Here is an 8,743-nt window from a genome sequence, read left to right on the forward strand (position 1 = left end):
AAAAAACAACTTATATTTGTGCAACAGTTATATTAAGCTGAGCTACTTACTTAAAGCATAAGTTGCCAGAGCTTCATTTAGTGTGTAAAATTAAGTGAGTTCTGTGAAATCTTAAGTTAGACTGAATTAATATGACTGAAAAAGTACATCAGCGCTGGAAAAGTGATTCACAGAGGCCTACGTTGTATATTTTAAAATTCAATCCAATCCATCTTTATTTATAAATCACTTTAAAATACCCAGCACAGGACCAAAATGCTGTACAGTAAATAAGTTAAGAACAATAGAATAAAACAATAATAATCAAAGTGTTTTTATTGAGTTTTCAAAAAACATATCATCCATACAGAAAAACTCGAACTCAAGTCCTACAACACAATGTAAGACAAAGCTGTACCCAGACAGAAAGAAAGGGGAGGGAAGAAAAAAAAAAAAAAAAAAAAAAAAAAAGGGGGGTAAAAAGTTGCCAGTTATGGAGTAGACGGAAACTCATCTTCAAAATAGGAAATGAAAGGCTGCCAGACCTTAAAGAATTCCTTGGTGTTGCCCTGTATAGTAAATCTGAGATGTTCCAATTTGAGGTGTGCCATCACCTCTTCCACCCAGCGTTTATGGGATGGCGGTGTTGCCTTTATCCAGTTAAATAGAATCAGTCTCCTAGCCAACAATGAGGTGAATGCTATTGCCTTCCTCTGAGAGGCCGTTAGTTGAGTTTCCCTTGGTGCCACACCAAAGATGGCTGTCAGAGGCATTGGTTCCATATCTTTATTATAAATGAATGAGAATGTTCTAAAGATGTTAGCCCAAAAGTCTTTCAGCCTGGAACAAGACCAGAACATGTGGCATAAGTTGGCTGGCACCTGTTTACATCTGGGGCAGGTCGGATCGGCCCCCTGGTACATTCTTGCCAGTTTCTCCCTTGACCAGTGGAGTCTGTGTAACACCTTGAACTGTATCAATCCGTGTCGTACACATACAGAAGCAGAGTGTACTAGATCTACTGCCCCTCCCCAGTCAACCTCTGAAATGTCCAGCCCCAATTCTTCCTCCCATTTCCTTCTTACATTGTCCAGGGAGGGGGAAGCCACCTTCTGAATATTTGCATATAGCGTGGAGATTGTCCCCTTAGCAGTCGGATCTGTGTCCATCAGCTCGTCTATCCATCCGCTTTGTGGAAGCTCGAGGGAGGGGCTGAATGACTTTTTCACAAAGTCCCGAACCTGGAAATATCTGAAGTAATTAGTCTTGGAGGAGATTCCATAGTCCTTTTCCAGTTGAGCAGCAGACATAAAAGTACCATTTTTAAACAGATGTTTGACACATTCCACCCCAGCTCTATGCCATTCCCTAAAGGCTGTTCCCCCGAGGGCCGGGGAAAACAAGTGATTTCCATAGATGGGAGCAGATAGGAGGGCGTTTCTGTTTTTAAAATGTGATCTGAATTGAGTCCAAATTTTCAAAGAATTAGATACCACCGGGTTGTTTGTGTAAAGATGTTTGCTCAAGGGTAGAGGAGCGCAGACCAGGGAGCGCAGGGACACTGGGCTAGAGACATACCTTTCCATATGAACCCATATTGGGGTTTCATCCTCATCTAACTCTCTGACCCAAAATAACAACTTATGTATATTGGCAGCAAAATAATAGTGCATGTAGTTCGGCAGAGCCAGGCCTCCCTCTTTTTTCTGTCTCTCAAGAAACTCTCTTCTTATCCTGGGGACTGTTTTTTTCCAAATAAAGGCAGATGTACATTTGTTCAATTCCTTAAAAAATGATTTAGGAATAAAAATTGGTATCGTCTGAAATAAATAAAGGAACCGTGGCATTATATTCATTTTAACAGAATTTATCTTCCCTGCTAATGATAAGGGGAGCGATGCCCACCTTTCCATATCTAATTTTGCTTTGTCCAGTGTGACTTTAAAGTTATTGTCCAGTAAATCTTTATATTTACTAGTTACATCAACACCTAAATATGTAAATTTATCCTTATGTATTGCAAAGGGATAGGCCCGGAAAGAAAGTTTCCTCGCCTGTTTATTAATGGGGAAAAGAACACTCTTGTCTAAATTAATTTTATAGCCCGACACCCTCCCAAAATCTTTGATAATACCAAGGGCCACCGGGATACTAATGGCAGGGTTTGACAGGAAAAGGAGGAGATCGTCAGCATATAAGGACAGCCTATGGTTTTGTGTCCCCCTTTGTACCCCTACCAATTCAGCAGCCTGTCTTAGCATTATCGCAAGGGGTTCAATTGCCACATCAAAGAGCAGGGGAGACAATAAAACAATAACAATAAAATAAACAATAAAACAAAAAAAACAAAACACATAATACGTAAAAATTAAAACAGCCCTATATTTAAAAACAAGATAAAACAGAATAGAATCAACTAAACTACTAAAGTAAAAATAAACTAAAACCAACATCTCACAAGGTGTCAAAGGCCAGGGTGAAGAGAGGGGTTTTCAGGAGTGATTTAAAAAACAGGCAGAGAGGCCTGTCTAATCTCTAAACGCAGATCGTTCCACAGTTTTGGAGCTGCTACAGCAAAACCACGATCTCCTCTAAGTTTACGCTCAGTCCTCGGTACATTCAGGAACAGCTGATCAGCTGACCTGAGCGAGTGGGTGGCTGTATAAGGCTGTAGTAGCTCAGAGAGAAAAGATGGGGCTAGGCCATGGAGGGCTTTAAAAGCAAATAAAAGATTTTAAAATGAATCCTAAAAGGAATGGGCAGCCAGTGAAGTGAAGCTAAAATAGGAGAGATGTGCTCAAACCTTCGAGTGCCAGTTAAGAGACGAGCTGCAGCATTTTGCACCCTCTGTAAATGAGTAATGTATGAAGTACTGACCTCTATATAAAGTGCATTAAAGTAATCCAGCCGGGTGCTAACAAAGGCATGAATAACTGTCTCAAAGTGCTGCCGTGAAAGGATTGGCTTTATTTTAGCCAGCTGCCTGAGCTGAAAGAAGCTTGATTTTACGAGTGCCTTAATCTGACTGTCAAACTTCAGTTCAGAATCCACTTTGACCCCCAGGTTTGTGACAGTTGGCTTATTATACTGGGCCAAGGTATCTAAAAACACATTGGGGGTCTCAGTGGGGCTACCAAAACCATCACCTCAGTCATTAAATTTTAAAAAGTTAAGAGACATCCAAGCCTTAATGTCATCAAGACACTGAAGTAATAGCTGCACGGAATATGTGCCATTTTTCTTTAGAGGGACATAGATCTGACAGTCATCAGCATAGTGAAGTGCAATGCCATGTTTCTCAGTATACAACCAAGAGGGACCAGATACAAAGAAAAGAGGAGGGGGCCTAGAAATGAGCCCTGTGGGACACCACACAAGAGAGGAGCGGAGGACGACACATGGTCACAGAGACTGACACAAAAAGTTCGCCCCGCCAAATAGGACCTGAACCACTCCAGCGCTGTGCCCCTAATGCTCACCTAGTGCTCCAAAAGAGAGAGTAAATTGGCATGATCCACTGTATCAAGCGCAGTCATCAAATCTAAAAGCACATGAACAACACAGTCCCCAGTGTCAGTAGCTAAAAATGTGTTATTAAAAACTTTTAAAAGGGCGGACTCAGTGCTATGTGAGGGTTTAAAACCAGATTGGAAAATCTCTAAAACATTTTGTTTTTCCAGGAATGTCATTAATTGGCTGTGAATTATCTTTTAAAGAATTTTGGAAAGAAAAGGTAGTAGTTTGGAGATAGGCTCTTAATTTGCAAGAATTGCAGGATCAAGAGCAGGTTTTTCAATCAGGGGTTTGACTACAGCATGTTTAAAATCTTTAGGGACTACACCTGACATCCAACTGTGGTTTGCCAGCTCAAGAACCAAAGGTCCAACTGCTGGTAACACTCTTTTAAGAGTCGAGGAGGGACAGCATCATTTGGAGACCCTGCAGGATTAAAATGACCAAAAGTCTCCTTTAAAGAGGACAGAGTCATCGGCTCAAACCTGTCAAAGACAGCAGCGGAGGAGGCAGAGACTGAGGGGTCATGAGCAAAAGGAGAGATTTGAGCACTGGTGGAGGAGACCTTCTCAATAAAAAAGTGTAAAAAAATTTCACAGGCTGCAGGCGAAGGCTCGATACAGTCAGTATGTGGTAAGAGTAGAAAACATGCTCTACATGTTGGGTGACAGGGATCTAAGTTATTGTCGTAGTTGTACTTCTCTAGATCATAGCTGTTGTTGCACATCTATTGAAACCCTTGATTACATTTAACATTTGAAAGAGAGAACCTTAAAGATGAACACCGGGGCATCAATCACCTGTTTCAGCAGCTAAATCTTAACACAAAAACACAGGAAAACATATCACATAGTGACACAAATCAGCAGCAACAAAACACAGGAAACTGTTGGACTCTATTTTAATATACAGTCCCCTGTTTTTAGAAGCTAAACATGATGTGGACAACCTAAAGTAGTTTTAAATGTTTGAAGTGTAGAACCCTTGGACATTACCAAGTGCTGTGTGTCCTTTGAGATACTCCGTTAGGCCTTTTACTGCAGCTACCTTCAGCTGCTGCATTCAGTTTTGTATCTAATAAATAAAAAGCACGCTCTTTGTGGCTGGAATCAGATAGCCGACATGGCCATTGAAGAATATCCCATTTCTTTGCCCTGAGAAACTCTTTCTTTTGTGTCTTTTGTGTCATCATCCACTCACACTGTGAAATGCCGTCTGAACAGTTTTGGAGCATTTGGCTGAATTTGAGCAGAGAGTATAGCCCTGTATACTTCACAATTCACCCTGCCACTTCTATCAGTCACATGATCAATAAACGCTAGTGACCTTGCTCCACTGGTTCCATTTAAGAGTGTACATGACTGTGGATTTGGCCACTCCTTTTTCTGTTTCTCAGACTGGTTTATTTTGATTGTTCAGCCTAATGATGGCATTCTTTACTTACATGAACATGTCTTTGGACCTCATGTTTAGAATTCCAGTTAACAATAGTTAAATGAAAGTTCAAGATCTGAAATCAACTCCAGATCTTTTATCTGATTAATTAGTTTCAAATTACAAATAAGCAGACTTTATTTGACCGTGAAACAGTTCATCACTTAACTGTCCAAGTAGTTCTGAGCCTCTGAAAAGGGAGAACAGTGTAACTCCAACAGTTAACTCAGAAATTTAAACCCACTGAATTCAAGCCGAAAGTCTGCACTCCAATTAGATATTGATTATCTGGTCTAAAATCCACTGTGGGGGTGCACAGAAAAATGTATCATTGTCTTAAAAATTTATGTATCTAACTGTGTCTGTTGCTGGATGACATGAAAATAAAATGTCAATTTTAAACCACATCATGCACTTAGTTATTGTAATGCTTGGACAAACTAAAGGGCTAAACTTTATCTCAACACTATTGTCAAAAGATCAGAATATTTTTTTATCAAGAATTTTATGTTTACTCATTTTTAAGCTTACTGAAGTGAAATTCTAAGTTCAAGAGTTTACTATAATGCACTTTAATATTAAACCAACCAAGTACATCAATATACTGATACAACAATATACTGATAACACAGTATATTAATAACAACCACTAATTGCAGCTTTGAATTGAATATATTAGCATCACAACTGAAATCTTTCTAAAATGATGTGAAATACAAAGTAAAACGTATCAAGCGTTTTATAAAACTGAATATGAGTGTAAAGGGAACATACTTCTATAGCAATACAAATTATTACTCTGCTACCAGCTGTAAACAACCCCAAATACCCCCAGGTTGTTAAACTGTGATGCAGAGTACATAAAATGCTGTTGTAGGGTCACTGTTAAAGGATTAGCTCATGTGTTTAAGATTTTTGACCCCTTTTAGCCAAAATCAAATTTATCCTGCTTCCACGTTTCTCATGCTTCACTATCCTTAAGAAAGTCGCACCAAGGAATGAAGGTTTCACTTCAGTAATATCAAAGATTTATTTAAGATTAAAAACATGCATTTGTTACATAAATGTAATGTTCCAACGTGAGCTAATAGCTAACTGAACAATCATCCAGAGTGTTGAATGTAACACTTTCTGATTTGTTTAGTTCAAGCACCTGGCATGGCACGTTACAGCACCATCATATCTTTGTTTGAAATTTTTCAAATATTTTCCAAGGAGACTTGTCATTTTAGCTTTCACACACCATAGCATTTTCAAAACTTTAAATACTGTGATTTATGTTGTTCTTTAATAATGTCTGATTTATATTTCTATGTCAGAAATGTATTTTTGTTTCGAAGTGCATGAAAACTATATGAGGACATTATGAAGCCTGTACCTTGTGATGGAAATATGTTTTTCTTTCCTTGTTTTTTATGGCAGGCTGCTCTGTCACTCTGGTTCCTGTCTCAGCTTGAGTAATGGAAAGCTGAATGAACACAGAGTAAGAATCTTTAAGTGACAAATGTCTTTCTTCAGTCACTCTGACTGGATCACCAACGTGACTGAAACAGGAATGAAGAAATTAATTTATGATTTCAATTTAATGCAGTTTGGTTTTATTTTTATAGTAAAAATTATATAACAACAGACACCTCAAGGTGCTTTAAATTCTAAGGCAAAGAGCAGCAGTGTCAAACATAAGGCCCGGGGGCCAGAACTGGCTCACCAAAGACTCTAGTCCACATAATGGCTTTGGAAAATGGGAAGGAGAACAGAAATTCTGGAATTCTATTTTTATTTTCATAAATTTTACAGCCTTTCCTTCTGATAAAGACTCTCCCCAATGGGAATTCATACTACAGCAATGTAGTTAAGTTAAAGATTTCTGTCATTTTATTTATTTACTTCTTACAATTTAAGTCCAAAAAGTTGTGCTGACCGATTTATTTTATTTACTACAGCAGCATTTCTGAAAAAGAAAGAGATACTGTTGAAATAACACTTCTTTTTTGTATTAAGATACCTTTTGGATATCTGCTCAAACTTCTGTACACTGGCAGAAAGAGTAGTTTCACTGTTCTGGCTCACATTAAATCATAATGCGCTGTGTGTGGCCTAAAATGTAAAATGAGTTTGACACCCCTGCTAACAGAGTAACTAGACAAGACCCTATGAGCAAGTATTGGGTGACAGTGGGGAGAGAAAAAACTCCCTTTAACCAGGATCGGAGAGGGACAGCCAAAGAATAATAAGCTACCACAAGGTCTTTAAGATACGATGGCACCTGATTATTCAAGAGTTTTTATCTGAAGACAAGGATTCTGGATTTAAGAGAAATCCAGTAGTGAAGCTAAGTCAATATGGGAAAAGGGAAAGACCATCTCTGAATCGAGGAGGGGGCCTAAGGGTACATCTTTCGCCATCTTACAATGCTGTGATTGCAGCCATCCCCCAACTCTCTGTGAATGGTACTCATGGCCATTGATCAGTGTTCTTTGATCAGTGGGTTTTGGTCAGTGATTGTTGATCAATGGTCATGGGAATTTGCATAATTATGATTAAGGAACTGACCTCACAGCCCATTGTTCCTTCAGTGGGCTGGTTTCAGTCATTATGCAAATGTACTGTTTATAAGGTTTGGGGAAACCTGCAGTCAGCTGAGACTGAAGAAGTCACTTGGATGAGTGACGAAACGTTTCTCCCACAAAACGCTACATCCAGATGAACAGATTCAACTTTTGGAGATCAATATGGGCGAAATATGCTCTCTAGTTCTAGTTCCTGTCATTACTCTTGCCATAGGATTCTGGATCAACTGAAGGGTTTTGGGGAGCTTTTAGAGGAACTTGATAATAATCAATTACAATAGTCCAGCCTACCAGTAATAAATATATAAACTAGTTTTTCAGCATCACTCTGAGACAGGATGTTTCTAATTTTAGACATACCGCGCAAAAGAATGAAGGCAGTTCTGCATATTTGTATAATGTGCTCACTGAACCAAATATCCTGGTCATAAAATACTCCAAGATTCCTCACAGTGGTATTGGAGGCAAAGGTAAGATCGTTTAAAGTAAGGCAGAGTACAGCAACCTCAACTTTGTTTAAATTTAGAAGCAGGAAAATATCGGCTATCAAGGTTTTTACGGTACGTTTTCAAGACAGGCCTATAGTTTAATTAGTTGATGTGTTTCAACCTTATGAATAGATAATGGTCGGTATCATCTGCATAGCCATGAAAACGTATATAGTTATCTTTTAGACAGATATAATTCGGGCCACTGCAGCGCAGTTCCTTTAATACCAAGTGTGTGTTCCAATCTCTGCAGTAAAATTTTGTGGTCATCGGTGCTGAACACTGCCCTGAGATCTACCAGGACAAGCACAGAGATGAGTCCATTATCAAAGGCTGTATGAAGATCATTCAGTTTTTACTTTGTTGATAATTGGTTTCATTTTATTCTTCAGACTTTAAACTATATTCATATATTATAACAATTGTTTTAGGTGCACATGCAAGACACGCAGAAATAATTAATCAAGTACATAAAAGCAGCAACAGCGCACTATAAAATACTGTTACAGGTGAAATGGTACTCGAGCAAAAGTGCAATCAGCAAAATGTATTCTATTAAATGTAAAATCACCGTGAGATAGAAGGAGCCCTTTTAGTATTAGTCTACATGCTTTCAGACGCATTAAATACAACCAGCTTATCTAGTGTTGTGATCTGATTATTAGATGTTCAAATATTTGGATCCAATTTTTAACCATAAGAAAAAATAAATTAAGATATTCAAATGTTTTGATGTTTTCAAATGCTTTGTTTTATTTT

This window comes from Oreochromis niloticus, linkage group LG5 (genome assembly GCF_001858045.2).
Source record: "Oreochromis niloticus isolate F11D_XX linkage group LG5, O_niloticus_UMD_NMBU, whole genome shotgun sequence".
NCBI lineage: Eukaryota > Metazoa > Chordata > Actinopteri > Cichliformes > Cichlidae > Oreochromis > Oreochromis niloticus.